General features: G+C 46.3%; 16 non-coding genes across 16 annotated transcripts; all 16 read left to right on the top strand.

The window, feature by feature from the left end:
* Nucleotides 1-9,803: 9,803 nt before the first annotated feature.
* trnal-aag (transfer RNA leucine (anticodon AAG)) lies at nt 9,804-9,883 on the top strand. The gene has a single exon. It is a non-coding gene; the product is annotated as a tRNA-Leu (tRNA).
* Nucleotides 9,884-10,090: 207 nt separating this feature from the next.
* trnal-uag (transfer RNA leucine (anticodon UAG)) lies at nt 10,091-10,172 on the top strand. Its single transcript has one exon. It is a non-coding gene; the product is annotated as a tRNA-Leu (tRNA).
* Nucleotides 10,173-10,799: 627 nt separating this feature from the next.
* Nucleotides 10,800-10,882, top strand: trnal-aag (transfer RNA leucine (anticodon AAG)). Its single transcript has one exon. It is a non-coding gene; the product is annotated as a tRNA-Leu (tRNA).
* A 202-nt stretch (nt 10,883-11,084) lies between these two features.
* Nucleotides 11,085-11,166, top strand: trnal-uag (transfer RNA leucine (anticodon UAG)). The gene has a single exon. It is a non-coding gene; the product is annotated as a tRNA-Leu (tRNA).
* A 4,745-nt stretch (nt 11,167-15,911) lies between these two features.
* Nucleotides 15,912-15,993, top strand: trnal-aag (transfer RNA leucine (anticodon AAG)). The gene has a single exon. It is a non-coding gene; the product is annotated as a tRNA-Leu (tRNA).
* A 197-nt stretch (nt 15,994-16,190) lies between these two features.
* Nucleotides 16,191-16,272, top strand: trnal-uag (transfer RNA leucine (anticodon UAG)). The gene has a single exon. It is a non-coding gene; the product is annotated as a tRNA-Leu (tRNA).
* Nucleotides 16,273-16,872: 600 nt separating this feature from the next.
* On the top strand, nt 16,873-16,954 carry trnal-aag (transfer RNA leucine (anticodon AAG)). The gene has a single exon. It is a non-coding gene; the product is annotated as a tRNA-Leu (tRNA).
* A 1,463-nt stretch (nt 16,955-18,417) lies between these two features.
* trnal-uag (transfer RNA leucine (anticodon UAG)) lies at nt 18,418-18,499 on the top strand. The gene has a single exon. It is a non-coding gene; the product is annotated as a tRNA-Leu (tRNA).
* A 197-nt stretch (nt 18,500-18,696) lies between these two features.
* Nucleotides 18,697-18,778, top strand: trnal-uag (transfer RNA leucine (anticodon UAG)). The gene has a single exon. It is a non-coding gene; the product is annotated as a tRNA-Leu (tRNA).
* A 601-nt stretch (nt 18,779-19,379) lies between these two features.
* Nucleotides 19,380-19,461, top strand: trnal-aag (transfer RNA leucine (anticodon AAG)). Its single transcript has one exon. It is a non-coding gene; the product is annotated as a tRNA-Leu (tRNA).
* Nucleotides 19,462-19,659: 198 nt separating this feature from the next.
* trnal-uag (transfer RNA leucine (anticodon UAG)) lies at nt 19,660-19,741 on the top strand. Its single transcript has one exon. It is a non-coding gene; the product is annotated as a tRNA-Leu (tRNA).
* Nucleotides 19,742-19,938: 197 nt separating this feature from the next.
* On the top strand, nt 19,939-20,019 carry trnal-uag (transfer RNA leucine (anticodon UAG)). Its single transcript has one exon. It is a non-coding gene; the product is annotated as a tRNA-Leu (tRNA).
* A 967-nt stretch (nt 20,020-20,986) lies between these two features.
* trnal-uag (transfer RNA leucine (anticodon UAG)) lies at nt 20,987-21,068 on the top strand. The gene has a single exon. It is a non-coding gene; the product is annotated as a tRNA-Leu (tRNA).
* A 3,602-nt stretch (nt 21,069-24,670) lies between these two features.
* trnal-aag (transfer RNA leucine (anticodon AAG)) lies at nt 24,671-24,753 on the top strand. The gene has a single exon. It is a non-coding gene; the product is annotated as a tRNA-Leu (tRNA).
* Nucleotides 24,754-25,362: 609 nt separating this feature from the next.
* Nucleotides 25,363-25,446, top strand: trnal-aag (transfer RNA leucine (anticodon AAG)). The gene has a single exon. It is a non-coding gene; the product is annotated as a tRNA-Leu (tRNA).
* Nucleotides 25,447-25,652: 206 nt separating this feature from the next.
* On the top strand, nt 25,653-25,736 carry trnal-uag (transfer RNA leucine (anticodon UAG)). Its single transcript has one exon. It is a non-coding gene; the product is annotated as a tRNA-Leu (tRNA).
* The last annotated feature ends 185 nt before the right edge of the window (nt 25,737-25,921 follow it).

Genomic DNA, 25,921 nt, shown 5'->3' with positions numbered 1-25,921 from the left:
TCAGGAGTGTAACTGCGCACCCCTGACCTAGGAGGCCTTTCCACTGTCGAAGGAACGCAAAACACGTAAATTATGAACGGATGTACTTGTGGCGAGCGAACATAATAATGAAATCAAAAATGTAGGCGAAAAATGGCCTGGAAAACATTTTGTGGTAAACGTGGCAGCGTTGAGGGTGTGAAATCCCAAGACAGCTAGAGGCTGCTTTGACTGAGCAAAAAAGACCGGGAGATGCTACACTGCATGCTCCCGTTGTCTTCCTTGGCCGCACCTCGACGGGCTAATAGCCTCAGTGAAGGTGACAGCCGAAGCTTGCTCTATTGCTGTAAAACAAATGGGCAGAATTTTGAAAGATTGCAGCAACAGGGTAGCTTGGCCGAAGAATCCCTAAGGCATGGATTTAGGCTCCAGTGTCTCTTCGGGGAGTGCTCAATCCCACCGCTGCCAAGACAGCCTTTTAGAAGGCTCTTGTAGCTGCTATGCCTGAGCCAAAGGACTGGAGAAGTGACACTGCATGCTCCCGTTCTCTTCCTTGGCCGCACTCGGCGGGCTTCGGAGCCTCAGTGAGAGGTCCACAGCCGAAAACTTGCTCTATTGCTGTAAAACAAATGGGCAGAACGGGGCCCACGAAGAGAACCACGACAGGGTAGCGTCGCCGAGGGGTCTTTCCAGAATCTAGGCGCTGGATTCAAACTCCAGTGCCCACCCCACGAATCTGACTGCTGCAAATATAGCACTTTAAAGGGGGCCCAGGCAACTTAAGCGCGCTTGGCAGACGTGCAAAAGTTCTGGGAATACAAGAAAACGCTCTTGGCAACAGCCAGGAGCCTTTCAGGGACCTTGGAGTCCGGCAGGATGCATCATCTCTCCCACGGCGGTTGTCTGATTACTAAGGTGGGGTGACCTGCTCCTACCACAGGCACTAAAAACACCCCATCGTGGTGGGTTACCAATTGTCCCAATTTCCTTGAATATACTTGGTGGCAAAGTAAGCGATGGTAAAAATGAGTCAATAAATGTAAGGGGAAAATGGCCCATGGAAGATTATTCTTGCACGGTAAGCGTGGCAATACAAAGATAACGGATGAATACAGTCTCTTCGGGGGCGTAGGTTCGAATCCACTGCCAAGACAGCCTTTAAGAGATAGCAAGCTGCTAAGCCTGAGCAAAAGACACAGATGACACTGCATGCTCCCTCTTCAGCCTGGGCACTGGGCAGGCTTCAGAGCCTCAGTGAAGGTCAACAGCATATTTTTCTCTGTTGATCATAAATGATGGGCAGGCAGGGCCTGAGAACCCCAGCAAAATAGCGTGTGGCAGTCTAGGTGCTGGATTTGGAAATTAATAACCCCGGCCCGCTACCAAGACAGCCTTTTAGAAGGCTCTTTGGCAACCCATGCCTAGGCAAGGCTGGAAGCACTGCATGCTCCCGTTCTCTTCCTCGGCAGCGAACACTCGTCAACTATTACTATCATCTTCATTGCTGTAAACCAGGCCACGAAAGAGAGCCCGACAAATGGCAAGCTGGATTAAGGCCTCCAGTCTCTTCGGAGCATGAGCCGAATCCCACCGCTGCAAAAAGACAGCCTTTAGGAAGACTCTTGTGGCTGCTATGCCTGAGCCAAAAAGACTGGAGAAGTGATTTTGCATGCTCCCGTTCTCTTCCTTGGCCGCACGGCGACGGGCTTCGAAACGCTTAGTGAAGGTCCACTGTACGGCTTGCTCTCATTGCAGTAAAACAAATGGGCAGAACGGGGCCCACAAAGCGAGCCCTCCGGTAGATAACGTGGCCGAAGATAAAAACGCTGGATTTAGGCTCCAGTCTCTTCTGGGGAGTGGGTTCGAATCTGACAACTGCAAGCAATGCTTTTAAAGAGGGCCAGACAGCTTAAGCGTGCTCCGAAAAGGTGCAAAAGTTCTGGGAATAGAAGAAGGCGCTTTCCTTGGCAACAGCTGTGGGCCTTCAGGGGATACTAAAGGTGCCTTAATCGGGCAGACTGCATCAATCTCTCCCACGACGGCAGTCTCCATTACTAAGGCGGGGTGACTAATTTCTATCCCTGGGCCCCCTACCTCTCGGCAGTGGTTACCAAGCAAATAGTGCTTTAACTGTCGTTGCATACTTTGAGTCAATGCCCGCATTGTTAACTTACAATGATAGTAATAATGTACTTTAAAAACGAATTTAGATAAATAATAATGTACGATCTAAAATAATGAAGCAGCTTAACTTGACTCATTGATACTTTTTGGTGAAATGACAACTGCCTCGTGAACGAGTTGAACTGCGACACAGCTGGCGGCCATTTTACAGTGGGCCTGGGGCTTTGCTTTAGCCGAATCAGGTGTGTTTGATTAGAGATAGAAAACTGCAGCTTGCAGGGAGGAGTGGGAGCCTCCAGGCTTGTCACTGCGCACCCTGTATTTGGAGGCCTTTCCACGTAGCCGAGGAGCTCCTTAAAGGCACGATGAATTTCAACGGATGTACTTGTGGCGAAGCGAGACATGATAAAAATGAAATCAAAAATCATGAAGGCGAAATGGCCCATGGAAGGCATTTTAGCGTAGTAGCGTGGCCGAGCGGTCCCAGTACTGGATTAAGGCTCCAGTCTCTTCGGGGGCGTGGGTTCGAATTCCTGTCAAGCCAAGACAGCCTTTAGAAGGCTCTTGTGGCTGCCGCTAAGCCTGGAGCAAAAAAGACTGGAGAAGTGACACTGCGGCTCTTTCCGTTATCTTCCTTGGCACCGCTCGACGTGCTTCAGAGCCTCGATGAAGATCCACGGCCGAAGCTTGCTCTATTGCTAGTAAAGAGTAAATGGAGCGAGCAGACCCTCAGAGCGAAGAATTTAGCGTGGCAGCGTCAGCGTTCGACTCCGATGGCCACGTGTTCGTCTACCTCAACCTTTTAGAAGGCTCTTGTGGCCAACATGCCTGAGCCGAGACTGGGAAGTGACACTGCATGCTCCCGTTCTCTTCAGCTGCCGCGCGGCAAACAAATCAGTGGTCAGCGAACAATATTGCTGTAAAGTGATAATGAAAACAGTTACAAACCCGTCAGGCAGCGTGGGTCGAACTGCTGCCAGCTGTGCTTTAAAGAGGGCCCAGCAGCTGAAATGCTCGAAAAGGCCTCAAAGTTCTGGTGAAGAAGCGCTTTCCTTGTAGTCAAGGCTGCGCAAGAACATCAATCTCTCCCACGGCCGGTATCTGATTACTAAGTGGGAATTTGACTCATTCCTACAGGCTCCGCCCTTGTCGTAGACCGTCATCTAATTTCCAGCGGATGTACTTGTGGCAAAGCAAGACATGGCAAAAATGAAATCAATAATCTGTGAAGCCCATGGAAGCCATTCTTGCAATGGCATCAGCCAGCAATCTAAACAGACTCCAGTCTCTTGAGCTGCGTGGTGTGGGTAAGCCTTTTAAGAAGATGCGCAGCTGCTTTAGCCTGAGCAAAGGTAGATGACTCCTTGGCGCGCTTCGGCGGGCTTCAGAGAACTCGATGAAGGTCCACAGCCCTCTGCTGCAAAACAAGAATGGGCCGGCAGGCCCCGCGAAGGGCCCTCAGCGAGAATAGCGGGTCAGCGTGGTCTAAGGCGCTGGATTTAGGCTCCGGTCTCTTCGGAGGCGTGGTTTCGAATCCCACCGCTTGCTCACAGCCTTTTAGTAGCGTCTCCTTGTGGCACAACTATGCCTGAGCAAAAAGACTGGAGAAGTTACACTGCATGCTCCCGTTCTCTTCCTTGGCAGCGCACTCAGCGAGCTTCAGAGCCTGGTGAAGGTCCACAGAAGAAGCTTGCTATATTGCTGTAAAACAAATGGGTAGAGCGAGACCCTCAAAGAGAGCCCCGAGCAGAACTGCTATGACAAGGGGTCTAAGGCACTGGATTTAGGCTCCAGTCTCTTCGGAGACCTGGGTTCGAATCCCACCGTTGCCAAGACAGCGGCTTTTAAGAAGGCTCTTGTGGCTGCTATGCCTGAGCCAAAAAGACTGGAGAAGTGACACTGCATGCTCCCTGCTTCTCTTCCTTGGCCGCACTCGACGGGCTTCAGAGCCTCAGTGAAGGTCCACATTAAAGCTTGCTCTATTGCTGTACTACATATGGGCAGAACGGGGCCCACGAAGAGAGCCCCGGCAGGGCTGGCGTGGCCCCCGTGTCTAAGGCAGCTGGATTTAGGCTCCAGATGCAGAGAGCAGTGGAGTTCGAATCTGACTGCTGCCAGCTATGCTTTTAAAGAGGGCCAGACAGCTTAAGCGCGCTCCGAAAATAGCCTCAGTTCTGGGAATAGAAGAAAACGCTTTCCTTGGCAACAGCCAGGGCATACAGAGACAGGTGCAAGTCAGGTGCTCAGGACTCTCATCAATCTCTCCCACGACGGTTGTCGGATTATCTAAGGTGGGGTGACTCATTCCTACCCCTGGGCTCCGCCCTTCACTAAGGTGGGTTACCAATTAATCTAATTTCAACGGATATACTTAATGTAAAGCAAGACACTATTAAAATAGAATCAATGGAAATGTAGGCGGAAAATGGCCTTCATGGGAGACATTCTTGCACGGTAAGCGATGTGTGCCGAGCGGCTCTAGATAACTGGATTAAGGCTCCAGTCTCTTCGAAGAGCGTAGGTTCGAATCCCACCGATGCCAAGACAGCCTTTTTAGAGAGGCTCACTCTTGTAGCTGCTAAACCCTGAGCAAAAAAGACTGGAGTAAAGCGACACTGCATGCTCCCGTTCTCCTTGGGCCGCACCTCGTACGGGCTTCAAGCCTCAGTGAAGGTCCACAGTGGCCTTTCTCTGTTGTCATGTAAATGGGTAGAGCAGACCTGAAGAACTAACAGGCCAAAGTACTAAGCTGGATTTAGATCCAATCTGCTTCGAAGCGTGACAGATTAAATCCCACCGCTGCCTGGAACAACTGCTTTAGAAAATGCTGTAACAACTATACCTGAGCAAAGACTGGAGAAGAGCAAATGCTTGTTCTCTTCCTTGTGAGCCTCAGAGCCTCAGTGAAGGTCAGCAAACATATATTGCTGTAAAGCAAATGACAGACCTCAAAAGGCTTGACAGGCATGTGAGGATAAGCGTAGTTAGGCTCCGATGCTTCGAGAGCAGAGATTCGAATCCCACCGCTTCACAGCCTGAAGGCTGTGGCTGACCTTATGCCTGGCCAAAAGACTGGAGAGTTGACACTGCATGCTTTCCGTTCCCTTCCTTGGCCTCAGCAGGCTTGGGAGCCTCAGTGAAGGTCCACAGCCGAAGCTTGCTCTGTTGCTGTAAAACAAATGGAGCAGAACGAGGCCCTCAAAGAAAGCCCATTTTACAGGGTAGCTTTGTCTTGAGGGGTCTAAGGCGCTGGACTTAGGCTCCAGTATCTTCGGGGGCGTGGGTTCGAATCTGACTGCTTTTTCAACTGTGCCTTTAAAGAGGGCCAGATAGCAAGGCGTGCTCCGAGAAAATTATCAAAGTTCTGGAATAGAAGAAAACGCTCGCCTTAGCAGCAACAAGGCCTTCAGGGGACACGCAGGTCAGTGCAGGGCTCTCATCAATCTTCCTCCCCTGACGGTATCTCATTACCAAGAGCGGGGTATTTCGTTTCTATCCCTAGGCCCCTCACCCCACTTCATTGCAGTGGTTACCAAGTAATCGTGCTTAAATCGTTTACACTGGTGGCTCAATGCCCGCATTGTTAGCTTACAATCACTCAGCCAATAACACTTTAAAAACAGACTTTGAATCTAATGAAAATGTACGGTCTAAAATAATGGAAGCAGCTAACTTGACTCATTGATGAATTTTAATTGAAATGACAACATACTACTCGTGATTTTGAATTGAATACTAAGCGACACAGCTGGCTACCATTTTGCAGTAAAACCTGGAGAGCTTTGCTTAGCTGATTCAGGTGTGTTTGATTAGAGATTAGAGCTGCAGCTTGCAGAGAGGGGGGTGGAGCCTCCAGAAGTGTAACTTGGCGCACCCCTGTATTTAGGGAGGCCTTTCCCACCTGTCGGCAGAGCTTCGTACGTGGGTTACCAATTAATTGACTTCAACGGATATACTGTGTGGCAAAGCAAGACATAATAAAAATCAAATCAATAAATGTAGGCGGAAAATGGCGCATGGAAGACATTTTAGCACGGTAGCGTGGCCGAGCGGTCTAAGGCGCTAGTTTTAGGCTCCAGTCTCTTCGAGAGCGTGGAATTCGAATCCCACCGCTGCCAAGGCAACTGCTGCAGAAAGCTCTTGTGGCTTGCTATGCCTGAACTACAAAAAGACAGGAAGAAATTGACACTGCATCTTCCCGTTCTCTTCCTTGGCCGCACTCGAACGGCTTCAGAGCCTCAGTGAAGGTCCTGAGCCTAAGCTTCTTTCTATTGCATGTAAAACAAATGGGCAGTACAGGGCCTACGAAGAGAGCCTCCCAACAGGGCAGGGTGGCAGAGGGGTCTAAGAGCAGAGCCCGAAACAACTTCTTTTGAGAATAATGGCGGCTGATGAAGTTATTGGCTGAAGCTGCCGGCTCAACCAAGCCTAAATAGCTTTTCTGCAGCGCCCATAAGCGTTTCATAGCTGCAAATGGCTGGAAGCTGCAATTCCATGTCTACAGATGGCTCATACTGATTATCTTTCCACTAATACATGGCTTACACTATATTCTATGGAAACCATTTCATACTAAAAAAAAAAAAAAAGATTAATTACGACGCATCTCAAGTGCGAATTGTTATACGTCGGAATTCTGAGATATGAAATTCGCAGTTAAAAGTGATAAAGAGTCAGAATTCTGAGATATAAAGTCGTACAGTGCGAGTCCTGTCAGGAATTCTGAAATATAGAGTCTAACCATGATGCAATTATAGAATCAGAATTCTGAGATACAATTGCGACCAGCTCGATATAAAGTCAAGAATTCTGAAATTAAAACAGTCGCAATTGCGTGATAAAAATCAGAATTCTGAAAAGGATATAAGTCACAATTACGAGTTATAAAATCAGAATTCTGAGATATAAGTATAGTGCGAAAGTTGCAAAATCAGAACCTGAGATATAAAATCGCGAATTAAAGTGCGTGATATAAAGTCAGATTCTGAGATATAAATTAGCAATTACAGTTATAAAGTCAGAATTCTGAGATGAAATTCGCAATTTAGCGTGATATAGAAAGTCAAGAATTTCTGACTTTTTCTCACTACTGTTAAGCGTTCGAATTCTCACAGTTCTTACTTTTGCTTGCGTTTCCTTTCATTGCGACTGACCATCAGGATTACCTACTTTTGTTATTATTATACATTAAAATAGACCATCAAGATTACTGCTGTGCCAAACCCTTATAGTACATTAAATAGACCATCAGGAACCTGCTTTGTTATTTTTATACATAAAACCAGAGTGACATCATAAATGATTATTGTACCGTAGCGCCGATTTACCAATAAAGAAATATGTGATTTTACTCTGGAGGAATTTGCAAAGATTCGTCTCCGGACATATGCATTATGCAGGAATACTGCATATATAATGTTTCCGCGGTAACACTTGTACACATTTCGAAGGAGAAAAACAGCTTTATACTGCCATCAAAATGGGCTTAATACTAAAACAACCAATACCTATCATGTTTCATTAACTTTGCAACTCAAGGGCAGAATCATGCAATTCTGCAAATTACATTCGAGGTATTTGGACAATAAAAGTTGTTTTTAACCCAGAATAGATACACTAATGAATTTACTGCACGATAATAACAATATCATAATAATCATAAGAAGAAGAAGAATCAGCTGTGGCGGAATAATAAAATCAGACAAAAATGAAGTGGCTGATACAATGCATCCAACAACTTCGGAGCACTTCGCAGCGCCGCGGCTATGATTGATGCACTGATATAGACAGAGATACTGACCATCAGTTAATTGCTTGAGAAAAAAAAGTCAGAATTCTGGCTTTTTTTATCAACGCAATTCGCGACTTTATATCTCAGAATTCTGACTTTATATCACGCAATTCTGTTTTAATATCTCAGAATTCTTTCTTTATAACTCGCAGTTGCGACTTTATATCTCAGAATTCTGACTTTTTTATCACGCAATTGCGACTTTATATCTCAGAATTCAACTTTATCACGCAATTCTCGACATTACATCTCAGAATTCTGACTTTATCACGCAATTGCGCATTTTATATCTCAGAATTCTGACTTTATAACTCGCAATTGCGACTTTATATCTCAGAATTCGGACTTTATATCATGCATTCGCGACTTTATATCTCAGAATTCTAAAACTTTATAACTCACAGTACTCTGGAGATAAAAAGTCGCGAAATTAATCTTTTTTTTTTTTTTTTTTAGTGGCGGAAACGGGTTTGGCCATAATATTCCTACAAAATACACAATACAATGTAATAAAGAAAACAATAGACTTTACTTTTCACAACATATGGTTGCTGATAAAAAGGAAACTACCATATTAGGATCCAACAGGATTGTACAGAAGAGATATTCCTAACGGTGCATGCGATGATAGGGTGGCAGCAGAGATCATGTAGAAATATATTGATTAAGAACATAAACTTTTGTTGAATTTATGAGAAATACAACGTAAACTATTCGTAGTGTAGTAAAACAAAGACACAAATATGTATTTCAGACTTTTTTCACCACAGAAATCTGAAAGAAGACATGTTATTGAAGACAAATTTCATTGTAAAAATCTAAAACTTGACTAGGAAAAAAAAAAAAAACGTATGTTTTTGCCTGCCGTGTCTCGCCTTAATATAAACACGCACCGTTATCAGTATTATTTTGGACAAAGTTTTGCGCATTTCACTTCAGTAGCTGCAATTACATTGTACAATGACGCATGCGTCGTGGATTAACAATGTAAAACGGTGGTTTGTTACTGCAACAATATCACGTTCAGTGCTATAAATCACTCCGTTCCAGAATATTTTGGTTCATAACATCTTTGGTTCAGGAATATTTATGGCAGAATATCGTGCCCTGAAAATTCATAAAAGTCTGAATAGGCCTAAGTTTAAAAAAAAAAAGTAAGTAGGAATTAGGGGAAGTATGTGAAGGCGATCAAAATAACCTTACTAAGCACTCTTTCCGCTTTTTCACATCAGTGCGAGAAAAAAAAATGCATTGCTTCTTCGAGCCATTTTAATAAATGCAAGCACAAGACTGTGCTGTTATGAAGCCAGTGGGGAGTAGGATCTGATGGTATTGTTTATATATTTTGTGTGTGTGTGTTCCTATGTGATAGAATTGTTATTTGTTCTAAATAATTTTAGGTGACTCAGCCAAACCTTATCAGATGGTGGCTCAATATGGCTTAATAGAAATCCTAATATTAACTGGTGTGGACTGAAATTAGCGTGACGCAAATGGGTCTAAGGCGCTGGATTTAGGCTCCAGTCTCTTCGGAGGCGTCGGGGTTCGAATCTGACTGCTGCCAGCTGTGCTTTTTAGAGGGCCAGACAGCTTAAGCGTGCTCCGAAAAAGGTGCAAAAGTTCAGTCAGGGAATAGAAGAAACGCTTTCCTTGGCAACAGCCAGGGCCTTCAGGGACACGTGCAAGTCGAGCCGGGATGCATCAATCTCTCCCTAACGCACGGTGCTGTCTGATTACTAAGGTGGGGTGACCTGCCGTTCCACTACCCCTGAGCTCCATGTCGTACAGTGGTTGCTACCAATTAATGCTAATTTCAACGGATGTACTTTGAGTGGCAAAGCAAGACATGGTAAAAATGAAATCAATAAATGTAGGCGGAAAATGGCCCGTATGGAAGACATTCTTGCATGGTAGCGTGGCCGAGCGGTCTAAGGCGCTGGATTAAGGCTCCAGTCTCTTCGGGCGTGGGTTCGAATCCCACCGCTGCCAAGACAGCCTTTTAGGGAAGGGCTCTTTTGGCTGCTAAGTGCCTGAGCAAAAAGACTGGAGAAGTGACACTGCCTTTGCTCCCGTTCTTCCTTGTTTGCTTGCACTAGAGCGGGCTTCAGAGCCTCAGTGAAGGTCCACAGCCGACGCTTTCTCTGTTGCTGTAAAACAAATGGGCAGAACGGGAGCCCACGAAGAGAACCTCAGCAGGGTAGCGTGGCCGAGCGGTCTAAGGCGCTGGATTTAGGCTCCAGTCTCTTCGGGGGCGTGGGTTCGAATCCCACCGCTGCCAAGACAGCCTTTTAGAAGGCTCTTGTGGCTGCTATGCCTGAGCAAAAAAGACTGGAGAAGTTACACTGCATGCTCCCGTTCTCTTCCTTGGCGCGCACTCGAGCGGGCTTCAGAGCCTCAGTGAGAGAAAGGTCCACAGCCGAAGCTTGCTCTATTGCTGTAAAACAAATGGGCAGAACAGGGCCCACGAAGAGAGCCCCGACAGGGTAGCGTGGCCCGAGGGGTCTAAGGCGCTGGATTTAGGCTCAGTCTTTTCGGGGGCGTGGGTTCGAATCTGACTGCACTGCCAGCTGTGCTTTTAAAGAGGAGGCCAGACAGCTTAAGCGTGCATCCGAAAAGGTGCAAAAGTTCTGGGAATAGAAGAAAACGCTTTCCTTGGCAACAGCCAGGGCCTTCTAGAGGACACGCAAGTCGGGCAGGATGCCATCAATCTCTCCCACGACGGTTGTCTGAGTTACTAAGGTGGGGTGACGACTCGTTCCTGCCCCTGGGCTCCGCCCTGCTTCGTACGTGGAGTTACCAATTAATCTAATTTCAACGGATGTACTTGTGGCAAAGCAAGACATGGTAAAAATGAGGAAATCAATAAATGTAGGCGGAAAATGGCCCATGGAAGACATTCTTGCACGGTAGCGTGGCCGAGCGGTCTAAGGCGCTGGGATTAAGGCTCCAGTCTCTTCGGGGGCGTGGGTTCGAATCCCACCGCTGCCAAGACAGCCTTTTAGAAGGCTCTTTTGGCTGCTACAGCCTGAGCAAAAAAGACTGGAGAAGTGACACTGCATGCTCCCGTTCTCTTCCTTGGCCGCACTCGACGGGCTTCAGAGCCTCAGTGAAGGTCCACAGCCCCGACGCTTTCTCTGTTGATGTAAAACAAATGGGCAGAACGGGGGCCCACGAAGAGAACCCCAGCGAGGGTAGCGTGGCCGTGGGGTCTAAGGCGCTGGATTTAGGCTCCAGTCTCTTCGGGGGCGTGGGTTCGAATCCCACCGCTGCCAAGACAGCCTTTTAGAAGGCTCTTGTGGCTGCTATGCCTGAGCAAAAAAGACTGGAGAAGTTACACTGCATGCTCCCGTTCTCTTCCTTGGCCGCACTGGAGAAGTTACACTGCATGCTCCCGTTCTCTTCCTTGGCCGCACCGACGGGCTTCAGAGCCTCAGTGAAGGTCCACAGCCGAAGCTTGCTCTATTGCTGTAAAACAAATGGGCAGAACGGGGCCCTCAAAGAGAGCCCCGACAGGGTAGCGTGGCCGAGGGGTCTAAGGCGCTGGATTTAGGCTCCAGTCTCTTCGGGGGCGTGGAGTTCGAATCCGACTGCTGCCAGCTGTGCTTTTAAAGAGGGCCAGACAGCTTAAGCGTGCTCCGAAGAAAGGTGCAAAAGTTCTGGGAATAGAGAAGAAAACACTTTCCTTGGCAACAGCCAGGGCCTTCAGGGGACACGCAAGTCGGGGCAGGATGCATCAATCTCTCCCACGACGGTTGTCTCATTACTAAGGCGGGAGTGACTCGTTTCTATCCCTGGGCCCCACCCCTTCGTACAGTGGTTTACCAAGTAATCGTGCTTTAATCGTTTTACACTTTGAGTCAATGCCCGCATTGTTAGCTTACAATCATAGTAATAACACTTTAAAAACGAATTTGAATGTAATAATAATGTACAGTCTAAAATAATGGAAGCAGCTAATATCTTGACTCATTGATAGTTTTTGGTGAAATGACAACTACCTCGTGATTTTGAGTTGAACTGCGTACACAGCTTGGCTGCCATTTTGCAGTAAGGCCTGAAAGGCTTTGCTTAGCTGATTCAGGTGTGTTTGATTAGAGATGGAAACTGCAGCTTGCAGGGAGGTGGAGCCTCCAGGAGTGTAACTGCGCACCCCTGTATTTAGGAGGCCTTTCCACCTGTCGAGGAGCTCCTTAAAGGCACGTAAGAATTTCAACGGATGTACTTGTGGCGAGAGCGGGACATGATAAAAATGAAATCAAAAAATGTAGGCGGAAAATGGCCCATGGAAGGCATTTTAGCATGGTAGCGTGGCCGAGCGGTTCTAAGAGGCGCTGGATTTAGGCTCCAGTCTCTTCGCGGGGCGTGGGTTCCGAATCCCACCGCTGCCAAAGACAGCCTTTTTAGAAGGCTCTTGTGGCTGCTATGCCTGAACAAAAAGACTGGAGAAGTGACACTGCATCGCTCCCGTTCTCTTCCTTGGCCACACTCGTTAACGGGCTTCAGAGCCTCAGTGAAGGTCCACAGCCGAAGCTTGCTCTATTGCTGTAAAACAAATGGGCAGAACAGGGCCCACGAAGAGAGCCCCCAACAGGGTAGCGTGGCCGAGGGGTCTAAGGCTAGAGCCCGAAGCCATTTCTTTTGAGAATAATGGCTGGCTGATGAAGTTATTGGCTGGCTAGCCGGCTCAGCCAAAAAACCTAAATGGCTGCTGCAGCCTCCAAACGTTTTTCATAGCTGCAAATGGCTGAAGCTGCCACTCCATGTCTACAGATGTCATACTGATTATCTTTCCACTAATGCATGGCTTACACTATATTCTATGGAAGCCACGTTTCCGCCACTAAAAAAAAAAAAAAAAAAAAAGATTAATTGCGACTTTTTTATCTCAGAATTGCCGAGTTATAAAGTGCAGTAAATTCTGAGATATAAAGTCGCAATTGCGTGATAAAAAGTCAGAATTCTGAGATATAAAGTCGCAATTGCGAGTTATAAAGTCAGAATTCTGAGATATAAAGTCGCAATTGCGAGTTATAAAAGTCAGAATTCCTGAGATAAAAAGTCGCAATTGCGTGATATAAAGTCAGAATTCTGAGATATAAAGTCGCAATTGCGTGATAAAAAGTCAGAATTCTGAGATATAAAGTCGCAATTGCGAGTTATAAAGTCAGAATTCTGAGATATAAAGTCGCAATTGCGAGTTATAAAGTCAGAATTCTGAGATATAAAATCGCAATTGCGTGATATAAAGTCAGAATTCTGAGATATAAAGTCGCAATTGCGAGTTATAAAGTCAGAATTCTGAGATATAAAGTCGCAATTGCGTGATATAAAGTCAGAATTTCTGACTTTTTCTCACTACTGTTAAACGTTATTTCTCACAGTTCTTACTTTGCTTGCGTTTCCTTTCATTGCGACTGACCATCAGGATTACTGCTTTGTTATTATTATACATTAAATAGACCATCAGGATTACTGCTTTGTTATTATTATTATACATTAAATAGACCATCAGGATTGCTGCTTTGTTATTTTTATACATAAAATAGAGGACATCATAAATGATTATTTTTAGCGCCGATTTACCAATAAAGAAATATTGATTTTACTGGAGGAGACACATAAAGATTAGTCTCCGGACATATGCATTATGCAGGAATATATGCATATATAATGTTTCCACGGTAACCTTGTACACAGCGTTTCAAGGAGAAAAAACAGCTTTTACTGCCATCTAGTGGGCTTAATACTAAAACAACCAATACCTATCATGTTTCATTAACTTTGCAACTCAAGGGTAGAATCATGCAATTCTGCAAATTACAGTCGAGGTATTTGGACAATAAAAGTTGTTTTTAACAGAATGGATACACTAATGAATTTTGCACGATAATAACAATATCATAATAATCATAAGAAGAAGAAGAATCAGCTGTGGCGGAGGCGCAATAAATCAGACAAAGATGAAGTGGCACATTTTAATACATCCAACAGCTTCAGACTTCACGGCAGCACGGCTATCGTTGATGCACTGTTATAGACAGAGATACTGACCATCAGTTAATTGCGAGAAAAAAAGTCAGAATTCTGACTTTTTATCACGCAATTGCGACTTTATATCTCAGAATTCTGACTTTATATCACGCAATTGCGACTTTATATCTCAGAATTCTGACTTTATAACTCGCAATTGCGACTTTATATCTCAGAATTCTGACTTTTTATCACGCAATTGCGACTTTATATCTCAGAATTCTGACTTTTTATCACGCAATTGCGACTTTATATCTCAGAATTCTGACTTTTTGTCACGCAATTGCGACTTTATATCTCAGAATTCTGACTTTATAACTCGCAATTGCGACTTTATATCTCAGAATTCTGACTTTATATCATGCAATTGCGACTTTATATCTCAGAATTCTGACTTTATAACTCGCAATTCTGAGATAAAAAGTCGCAATTAATCTTTTTTTTTTTTTTTTTAGTGGCGGAAACGGGCTTCCATAATATTCCTACAAAATGCAATACAATGTAATAAAGAAAACAATAGATTTTACTTTCACAACGTATGGTTGCTGATAAAAAGGAAACTACCATATTTGGATCCAACAGGATTGTACAGAAGAGAGATTCCTAACGGTGCATGCGATGAGAGGGTGGCGGCAGAGATCGCGGAGAAGTATGTTGATTAAGAACGCAAACTTTTGTTGAATTTATGAGAAATATACAGACGCAAACAGACGAAGTGTAGTAAAATAAAGACCTAAATGTGTATTTCGGACTTTTTTCACCACAAGTCTGAAAGAAGACATGTTATTGAAGACAAATTTATTAAAAAATCTAAAACTTGACCAGGAAAAAAAAAAAAACGATGTTTTTGCCTGCCGTGTCTCGCCTTAATATAAACACACACCGTTATCAGTGTTATTTTGGACAAAGTTTTGCACATTTCACTTCAATGTACAGTGTACAATGACGCATGCGTCGTGAATTAGCAATGTGGAAACGGTGGTTTGTTACTGCAGCAATATCACGTTCAGTGCTATAAATCTCTCCGTTCCAGAATATTTGGTTCATAACATCTTTGATTCAGGTGTTTGTGCAACCGTGCCCTGAAGATTTAACAAAAGTCTGGGTAGGCCTAAGTTTAAAAAAAAAAAAAGTAAGTAGGAATTAGGAAAGTATGTGAGAAGATCAAAATAACCTTGCTTGCTTCTTTCCGCTTTTTCACATCAGTGCGAGAAAAAAAAAAATGCATCGCTTCTTCGAGCCATTTTAATCGGTACGAGCACAAGACTGTGCTGTTATGAAACCAGTGGGAAAATAGATCTCGTGTATTGTTTATATATTTTGTGTGTGTGTGTGTCTCTATGTGATAGAATTATTATTTGATGCAAATAATTTTAGCCGGCTCAGCCAAACTTTATCAGATGGTGGCTCAATTTGGCTTAGGAAATTATTGGCTGGCGGCGGCTGAAATTCTAAATGGCGCAAATGGCGGCGCCTGGCGGCGGCTTCGGGGTCTACTTCGTACAGTGGTTACCAAGTAATCGTGCTTTAATCGTTTACACTTTGAGTCAATGCCCGCATTGTTAGCTTACAATCATAGTAATAACACTTTAAAAACGAATTTGAATGTAATAATAATGTACAGTCTAAAATAATGGAAGCAGCTAACTTGACTCATTGATAGTTTTTGGTGAAATGACAACTACCTCGTGATTTTGAGTTGAACTGCGACACAGCTGGCTGCCATTTTGCAGTAAGGCCTGAAAGGCTTTGCTTAGCTGATTCAGGTGTGTTTGATTAGAGATGGAAACTGCAGCTTGCAGGGAGGGGTGGAGCCTCCAGGAGTGTAACTGCGCACCCCTGTATTTAGGAGGCCTAACCACCTGTCGAGGAGCTCCTTAAAGGCACGTAAGAATTTCAACGGATGTACTTGTGGCGAAGCGAGACATGATAAAAATGAAATCAAAAAATGTAGGAGGAAAATGGCCCATGGAAGGCATTTTAGCATGGTAGCGTGGCCGAGCGGTCTAAGGCGCTGGATTAAGGCTCCAGTCTCTTCGGGGGCGTGGGTTCGAATCCCACCGCTGCCAAGACAGCCTTTTAGAAGGCTCTTTTGACTGCTAAGCCTGAGCAAAAAAGACTGGAGAAGTGACACTGCATGCTCCCGTTCTCTTCCTTGGCCGCACTCGACGTGCTTCAGAGCCTCAGTGAAGGTCCACAGCCGAAGCTTGCTCTATTGCTGTAAAACAAATGGGCAGAACGGGGCCCACGAAGAGAACCTCAGCAGGGTAGCGTGGCCGAGGGGTCTAAGGCGCTGGATTTAGGCTCCAGTCTCTTCGGGGGCGTGGGTTCGAATCCCACCGCTGCCAAGACAGCCTTTTAGAAGGCTCTTGTGGCTGCTATGCCTGAGCAAAAAAGACTGGAGAAGTGACACTGCATGCTCCCGTTCTCTTCCTTGGCCGCACTCGACGGGCTTCAGAGCCTCAGTGAAGGTCCACAGCCGAAGCTTGCTCTATTGCTGTAAAACAAATGGGCAGAACGGGGCCCTCAAAGAGAGCCCCGACAGGGTAGCGTGGCCGAGGGGTCTAAGGCGCTGGATTTAGGCTCCAGTCTTTTCGGGGGTGTGGGTTCGAATCTGACTGCTGCCAGCTGTGCTTTTAAAGAGGGCCAGACAGCTTAAGCACGCTCCGAAAACGTGCAAAAGTTCTGGGAATAGAAGAAAACGCTTTCCTTGGCAACAGCCAGGGCCTTCAGGGACACGCAAGTCAGGCAGGATGCATCAATCTCTCCCACGACGGTTGTCTGATTACTAAGGTGGGGTGACTCGTTCCTACCCCTGGGCTCCGCCCTTCGTACGTGGGTTACCAATTAATCTAATTTCAACGGATGTACTTGTGGCAAAGCAAGACATGGTAAAAATGAAATCAATAAATGTAGGCGGAAATGGCCCATGGAAGACATTCTTGCACGGTAGCGTGGCCGAGCGGTCTAAGGTGCTGGATTAAGGCTCCAGTCTCTTCGGGGGCGTGGGTTCGAATCCCACCGCTGCCAAGACAGCCTTTTAGAAGGCTCTTTTGGCTGCTAAGCCTGAGCAAAAAAGACTGGAGAAGTGACACTGCATGCTCCCGTTCTCTTCCTTGGCCGCACTGGACGGGCTTCAGAGCCTCAGTGAAGGTCCACAGCCGACGCTTTCTCTGTTGATGTAAAACAAATGGGCAGAACGGGGCCCACGATGAGTAAAACAGACGGGTAGCGTGGCCGAGGGGTCTAGTGCGCTGGAGTTTAGGCTCCAGTCTCTTCGGGGCGTGGGTTCGAATCCCACCGCTGCCAAGACAGCCTTTTAGAAGGCTCTTGTGGCTGCTATGCCTGAGCCAAAAAGACTGGAGAAGTGACACTGCATGCTCCCGTTCTCTTCCTTGGCCGCACTCGACGGGCTTCAGAGCCTCAGTGAAGGTCCACAGCCGAAGCTTGCTCTATTGCTGTAAAACAAATGGGCAGAACGGGGCCCACGAAGAGAGCCCCGACAGGGTAGCGTGGCCGAGGGGTCTAAGGCGCTGGATTTAGGCTCCAGTCTTTTCGGGGGCGTGGGTTCGAATCTGACTGCTGCCAGCTGTGCTTTTAAAGAGGGCCAGATAGCTTAAGCGTGCTCCGAAAAGGTGCAAAAGTTCTGGGAATAGAAGAAAACGCTTTCCTTGGCAACAGCCAGGGCCTTCAGGGACACGCAAGTCGGGCAGGATGCATCAATCTCTCCCACGACGGTTGTCTGATTACTAAGGCGGGGTGACTCGTTTCTATCCCTGGGCCCCACCCTTCGTACAGTGGGTTACCAAGTAATCGTAATTTCAACGGATGTACACTTTGTGGCAAAGCAAGACATGGTAAGCTTACAATGAAATCAATAAAATGTAGGCGGAAAATGGCCCATGGAAGACATTCTTGCACGGTCTAAAAGCGTGGCCCGAGCGGTCTAAGGCGCTGGATTAAGGCTCCAGTCTCTTCGGGGGCGTGGGTTGAATCCCACAGCTGCCAAGACAGCCTTTTAGAAGGCTCTTTTGGCTGCTAAGCCTGAGCAAAAAAGACTGGAGAAGTGACACTGCTTGCTCCCGTTCTCTTCCTTGGCCGCACTGCGGGCTTAAGAGCCTCAGTGAAGGCTTTCCACAGCTGATTCAGGTCTGTTGCTGTAAAACAAATGGGCAGAACGGGGCCCACGAAGAGAACCCCAGCAGGGTAGCGTGGAGCCGAGGAGTCTAAGGCGCTGGATTTAGGCCTTTCCAGTCTCTGTCGGGGGCGTGGTTTCGAATCCCACCGCTGCCAAGACAGCCTTTTAGAAGGCTGTACTTGTGGCTGCTAAGCCTGAGCAAAAAAGACTGGAGAAGTGACACTGCATGCTCCCGTTCTCTTCCTTGGCCGCACTCGACGGGCTTCAGAGCCTCAGTGAAGGTCCACAGCCGAAGCTTGCTCTATTGCTGTAAAACAAATGGGCAGAACGGGGCCCTCAAAGAGAGCCCCGACAGGGTAGCGTGGCCGAGGGGTCTAAGGCGCTGGAGTTAGGCTCCAGTCTCTTCGGGGGCGTGGGTTCGAATCCCACCGCTGCCAAGACAGCCTTTTAGAAGGCTCTTGTGGCTGCTATGCCTGAGCAAAAAAGACTGGAGAAGTTACACTGCATGCTCCCGTTCTCTTCCTTGGCCGCACTCGACGGGCTTCAGAGCCTCAGTGAAGGTCCACAGCCGAAGCTTGCTCTATTGCTGTAAAACAAATGGGCAGAACGGGGCCCACGAGGAGAACCTCAGCAGGGTAGCGTGGCCGAGGGGTCTAAGGCGCTGGATTTAGGCTCCAGTCTCTTCGGGGGCGTGGGTTCGAATCCCACCGCTGCCAAGACAGCCTTTTAGAAGGCTCTTGTGGCTGCTATGCCTGAGCCAAAAAGACTGGAGAAGTGACACTGCATGCTCCCGTTCTCTTCCTTGGCCGCACTCGACGGGCTTCAGAGCCTCAGTGAAGGTCCACAGCCGAAGCTTGCTCTATTGCTGTAAAACAAATGGGCAGAACGGGGCCCACGAAGAGAGCCCCGACAGGGTAGCGTGGCCGAGGGGTCTAAGGCGCTGGATTTAGGCTCCAGTCTTTTCGGGGGCGTGGGTTCGAATCTGACTGCTGCCAGCTGTGCTTTTAAAGAGGGCCAGACAGCTTAAGCGTGCTCCGAAAAGGTGCAAAAGTTCTGGGAATAGAAGAAAACGCTTTCCTTGGCAACAGCCAGGGCCTTCAGGGACACGCAAGTCGGGCAGGATGCATCAATCTCTCCCACGACGGTTGTCTGATTACTAAGGTGGGGTGACTCGTTCCTACCCCTGGGCTCCGCCCTTCGTACGTGGGTTACCAATTAATCTAATTTCAACGGATGTACTTGTGGCAAAGCAAGACATGGTAAAAATGAAATCAATAAATGTAGGCGGAAAATGGCCCATGGAAGACATTCTTGCACGGTAGCGTGGCCGAGCGGTCTAAGGCGCTGGATTAAGGCTCCAGTCTCTTCGGGGGCGTGGGTTCGAATCCCACCGCTGCCAAGACAGCCTTTTAGAAAGGCTCTTTTGGCTGCTAAGCCTGAGCAAAAAAGACTGGAGAAGTGACACTGCATGCTCCCGTTCTCTTCCTTGGCCGCACTCGACGGGCTTCAGAGCCTCAGTGAAGGTCCACAGCCGACGCTTTCTCTGTTGATGTAAAACAAATGGGCAGAACGGGGCCCACGAAGAGAACCCCAGCAGGGTAGCGTGGCCGAGGGGTCTAAGGCGCTGGATTTAGGCTCCAGTCTCTTCGGGGGCGTGGGTTCGAATCCCACCGCTGCCAAGACAGCCTTTTTAGAAGGCTCTTGTGGCTGCTATGCCTGAGCAAAAAGACTGGAGAAGTTACACTGCATGCTCCCGTTCTCTTCCTTGGCCGCACTCGACGGGCTTCAGAGCCTCAGTGAAGGTCCACAGCCGAAGCTTGCTCTATTGCTGTAAAACAAATGGGCAGAACGGGGCCCTCAAAGAGAGCCCCGACAGGGTAGCGTGGCCGAGGGTCTAAGGCGCTGGATTTAGGCTCCAGTCTCTTCGGGGGCGTGGGTTCGAATCCCACCGCTGCCAAGACAGCCTTTAGAAGGCTCTTGTGGCTGCTATGCCTGAGCAAAAAAGACTGGAGAAGTTACACTGCATGCTCCCGTTCTCTTCCTTGGCCGCACTCGACGGGCTTCAGAGCCTCAGTGAAGGTCCACAGCCGAAGCTTGCTCTATTGCTGTAAAACAAATGGGCAGAACGGGGCCCTCGAAGAGAGCCCCGACAGGGTGGCGTGGCCGAGGGGTCTAAGGCGCTGGATTTAGGCTCCAGTCTGTTCGGGCGTGGGTTCGAATCTGACTGCTGCCAGCTGTGCTTTTAAAGAGGGCCAGATAGCTTAAGCGTGCTCCGAAAAGGTGCAAAAGTTCTGGGAATAGAAGAAAACGCTTTCCTTGGCAACAGCCAGGGCCTTCAGGGACACGCAAGTCGGGCAGGATGCATCAATCTCTCCCACGACGGTTGTCTCATTGCTAAGGCGGGGTGACTCGTTTCTATCCCTGGGCCCCACCCTTCGTACAGTGGTTACCAAGTAATCGTGCTTTAATCGTTTACACTTTGAGTCAATGCCCGCATTGTTAGCTTACAATCATAGTAATAACACTTTAAAAACGAATTTGAATGTAATAATAATGTACAGTCTAAAATAATGGAAGCAGCTAACTTGACTCATTGATAGTTTTTGGTGAAATGACAACTACCTCGTGATTTTGAGTTGAACTGCGACACAGCTGGCTGCCATTTTGCAGTAAGGCCTGAAGGCTTTGCTTAGCTGATTCAGGTGTGTTTGATTAGAGATGGAAACTGCAGCTTGCAGGGAGGGGGTGGAGCCTCCAGGAGTGTAACTGCGCACCCCTGTATTTAGGAGGCCTTTCCACCTGTCGAGGAGCTCCTTAAAGGCACGTAAGAATTTCAACGGATGTACTTGTGGCGAAGCGAGACATGATAAAAATGAAATCAAAAAATGTAGGCGGAAAATGGCCCATGGAAGGCATTTTAGCATGGTAGCGTGGCCGAGCGGTCTAAGGCGCTGGATTTAGGCTCCAGTCTCTTCGGGGGCGTGGGTTCGAATCCCACCGCTGCCAAGACAGCCTTTTAGAAGGCTCTTGTGGCTGCTATGCCTGAACAAAAAAGACTGGAGAAGTGACACTGCATGCTCCCGTTCTCTTCCTTGGCCGCACTCGACGGGCTTCAGAGCCTCAGTGAAGGTCCACAGCCGAAGCTTGCTCTATTGCTGTAAAACAAATGGGCAGAACAGGGCCCACGAAGAGAGCCCCAACAGGGTAGCGTGGCCGAGGGGTCTAAGGTAGAGCCCGAAGCCATTTCTTTTGAGAATAATGGCTGGCTGATGAAGTTATTGGCTGGCTAGCCGGCTCAGCCAAAACCTAAATGGCTGCTGCAGCCGCCAAACGTTTCATAGCTGCAAATGGCTGAAGCTGCCACTCCATGTCTACAGATGTCATACTGATTATCTTTCCACTAATGCATGGCTTACACTATATTCTATGGAAGCCCGTTTCCGCCACTAAAAAAAAAAAAAAAAGATTAATTGCGACTTTTTATCTCAGAATTGCGAGTTATAAAGTCAGAATTCTGAGATATAAAGTCGCAATTGCGTGATAAAAAGTCAGAATTCTGAGATATAAAGTCGCAATTGCGAGTTATAAAGTCAGAATTCTGAGATATAAAGTCGCAATTGCGAGTTATAAAGTCAGAATTCTGAGATAAAAAGTCGCAATTGCGTGATATAAAGTCAGAATTCTGAGATATAAAGTCGCAATTGCGTGATAAAAAGTCAGAATTCTGAGATATAAAGTCGCAATTGCGAGTTATAAAGTCAGAATTCTGAGATATAAAGTCGCAATTGCGAGTTATAAAGTCAGAATTCTGAGATATAAAATCGCAATTGCGTGATATAAAGTCAGAATTCTGAGATATAAAGTCGCAATTGCGAGTTATAAAGTCAGAATTCTGAGATATAAAGTCGCAATTGCGTGATATAAAGTCAGAATTTCTGACTTTTTCTCACTACTGTTAAACGTTATTTCTCACAGTTCTTACTTTGCTTGCGTTTCCTTTCATTGCGACTGACCATCAGGATTACTGCTTTGTTATTATTATACATTAAATAGACCATCAGGATTACTGCTTTGTTATTATTATTATACATTAAATAGACCATCAGGATTGCTGCTTTGTTATTTTTATACATAAAATAGAGGACATCATAAATGATTATTTTTAGCGCCGATTTACCAATAAAGAAATATTGATTTTACTGGAGGAGACACATAAAGATTAGTCTCCGGACATATGCATTATGCAGGAATATATGCATATATAATGTTTCCACGGTAACCTTGTACACAGCGTTTCAAGGAGAAAAAACAGCTTTTACTGCCATCTAGTGGGCTTAATACTAAAACAACCAATACCTATCATGTTTCACTAACTTTGCAACTCAAGGGTAGAATCATGCAATTCTGCAAATTACAGTCGAGGTATTTGGACAATAAAAGTTGTTTTTAACAGAATGGATACACTAATGAATTTTGCACGATAATAACAATATCATAATAATCATAAGAAGAAGAAGAATCAGCTGTGGCGGAGGCGCAATAAATCAGACAAAGATGAAGTGGCACATTTTAATACATCCAACAGCTTCAGACTTCACGGCAGCACGGCTATCGTTGATGCACTGTTATAGACAGAGATACTGACCATCAGTTAATTGCGAGAAAAAAAGTCAGAATTCTGACTTTTTATCACGCAATTGCGACTTTATATCTCAGAATTCTGACTTTATATCACGCAATTGCGACTTTATATCTCAGAATTCTGACTTTATAACTCGCAATTGCGACTTTATATCTCAGAATGCTGACTTTTATCACGCAATTGCGACTTTATATCTCAGAATTCTGACTTTTTATCACGCAATTGCGACTTTATATCTCAGAATTCTGACTTTTTGTCACGCAATTGCGACTTTATATCTCAGAATTCTGACTTTATAACTCGCAATTGCGACTTTATATCTCAGAATTCTGACTTTATATCATGCAATTGCGACTTTATATCTCAGAATTCTGACTTTATAACTCGCAATTCTGAGATAAAAAGTCGCAATTAATCTTTTTTTTTTTTTTTTTAGTGGCGGAAACGGGCTTCCATAATATTCCTACAAAATGCAATACAATGTAATAAAGAAAACAATAGATTTTACTTTCACAACGTATGGTTGCTGATAAAAAGGAAACTACCATATTTGGATCCAACAGGATTGTACAGAAGAGAGATTCCTAACGGTGCATGCGATGAGAGGGTGGCGGCAGAGATCGCGGAGAAGTATGTTGATTAAGAACGCAAACTTTTGTTGAATTTATGAGAAATATACAGACGCAAACAGACGAAGTGTAGTAAAATAAAGACCTAAATGTGTATTTCGGACTTTTTTCACCACAAGTCTGAAAGAAGACATGTTATTGAAGACAAATTTATTAAAAAATCTAAAACTTGACCAGGAAAAAAAAAAAAAACGATGTTTTTGCCTGCCGTGTCTCGCCTTAATATAAACACACACCGTTATCAGTGTTATTTTGGACAAAGTTTTGCACATTTCACTTCAATGTACAGTGTACAATGACGCATGCGTCGTGAATTAGCAATGTGGAAACGGTGGTTTGTTACTGCAGCAATATCACGTTCAGTGCTATAAATCTCTCCGTTCCAGAATATTTGGTTCATAACATCTTTGATTCAGGTGTTTGTGCAACCGTGCCCTGAAGATTTAACAAAAGTCTGGGTAGGCCTAAGTTTAAAAAAAAAAAAAGTAAGTAGGAATTAGGAAAGTATGTGAGAAGATCAAAATAACCTTGCTTGCTTCTTTCCGCTTTTTCACATCAGTGCGAGAAAAAAAAAATGCATCGCTTCTTCGAGCCATTTTAATCGGTACGAGCACAAGACTGTGCTGTTATGAAACCAGTGGGAAAATAGATCTCGTGTATTGTTTATATATTTTGTGTGTGTGTGTGTCTCTATGTGATAGAATTATTATTTGATGCAAATAATTTTAGCCGGCTCAGCCAAACTTTATCAGATGGTGGCTCAATTTGGCTTAGGAAATTATTGGCTGGCGGCGGCTGAAATTCTAAATGGCGCAAATGGCGGCGCCTGGCGGCGGCTTCGGGGTCTACTTCGTACAGTGGTTACCAAGTAATCGTGCTTTAATCGTTTACACTTTGAGTCAATGCCCGCATTGTTAGCTTACAATCATAGTAATAACACTTTAAAAACGAATTTGAATGTAATAATAATGTACAGTCTAAAATAATGGAAGCAGCTAACTTGACTCATTGATAGTTTTTGGTGAAATGACAACTACCTCGTGATTTTGAGTTGAACTGCGACACAGCTGGCTGCCATTTTGCAGTAAGGCCTGAAGGCTTTGCTTAGCTGATTCAGGTGTGTTTGATTAGAGATGGAAACTGCAGCTTGCAGGGAGGGGGTGGAGCCTCCAGGAGTGTAACTGCGCACCCCTGTATTTAGGAGGCCTTTCCACCTGTCGAGGAGCTCCTTAAAGGCACGTAAGAATTTCAACGGATGTACTTGTGGCGAAGCGAGACATGATAAAAATGAAATCAAAAAATGTAGGCGAAATGGCCCATGGAAGGCATTTTAGCATGGTAGCGTGGCCGAGCGGTCTAAGGCGCTGGATTAAGGCTCCAGTCTCTTCTGGGGGCGTGGGTTCGAATCCCACCGCTGCCAAGACAGCCTTTTAGAAGGCTCTTTTGACTGCTAAGCCTGAGCAAAAAAGACTGGAGAAGTGACACTGCATGCTCCCGTTCTCTTCCTTGGCCGCACTCGACGTGCTTCAGAGCCTCAGTGAAGGTCCACAGCCGAAGCTTGCTCTATTGCTGTAAAACAAATGGGCAGAACGGGGCCCACGAAGAGAACCTCAGCAGGGTAGCGTGGCCGAGGGGTCTAAGGCGCTGGATTTAGGCTCCAGTCTCTTCGGGGGCGTGGGTTCGAATCCTGACTGCTGCCAGCTCGTGCTTTTAAAGAGGGCCAGGAACAGCTTAAGCACGCTCCGAAAACGTGCAAAAGTTCTGGGAATAGAAGAAAAACGCTTTCCTTGGCAACAGCCAGGGCCTTCAGGGACACGCAAGTCCAGGCAGGATGCATCAATCTCTCCCACGACGGTTGTCTGATTACTAAGGCGGGGTGACTCGTTCCTACCCCTGGGCTCCGCCCTTCGTACGTGGGTTACCAATTAATCTAATTTCAACGGATGTACTTGTGGCAAAGCAAGAACCATGGTAAAAATGAAATCAATAAATGTAGGCGGAAAATGGCCCATGGAAGACATTCTTGCACGGTAGCGTGGCCGAGCGGTCTAAGGTGCTGGATTAAGGCTCCAGTCTCTTCGGGGGCGTGGGGTTGCGAATCCCACCGCTGCCAAGACAGCCTTTTTAGAAGGCTCTTTTGGCTGCTAAGCCTGAGCAAAAAAGACTGGAGAGAAGTGACACTGCATGCTCCCGTTCTGCTTCCTTGGCCGGCACTGGACGGGCTTCAGAGCCTCAGTGAAGGTCCTGACAAGCCGCAGCTTTCTCTGTTGATGTAAAACAAATGGGCAGAACGGGGCCCACGAAGAGAACCCCAGCAAGGGTAGCGTGGCCGAGGGGTCTAAGGCGCTGGATTTAGGCTCCAAGTCCTCTTCGGGGGCGTGGGTTCGAATCCCACCGCTGCCAAGACAGCCTTTTAGAAGGCTCTTGTGGCTGCTATGCCTGAGCAAAAAAGACTGGAGAAGTTACACTGCATGCTCCCGTTCTCTTCCTTGGCCGCACTCGACGGGCTTCAGAGCCTCAGTGAAGGTCCACAGCCGAAGCTTGCTCTATTGCTGTAAAACAAATGGGCAGAACGGGGCCCTCAAAGA

This window comes from Chanodichthys erythropterus, chromosome 19 (assembly GCF_024489055.1).
Source record: "Chanodichthys erythropterus isolate Z2021 chromosome 19, ASM2448905v1, whole genome shotgun sequence".
Classification (NCBI taxonomy): Eukaryota; Metazoa; Chordata; class Actinopteri; order Cypriniformes; family Xenocyprididae; genus Chanodichthys; species Chanodichthys erythropterus.
The sequence above is the reverse complement of the archived record's forward strand: the minus strand, read 5'-3'. Positions and strand labels throughout refer to the sequence as shown.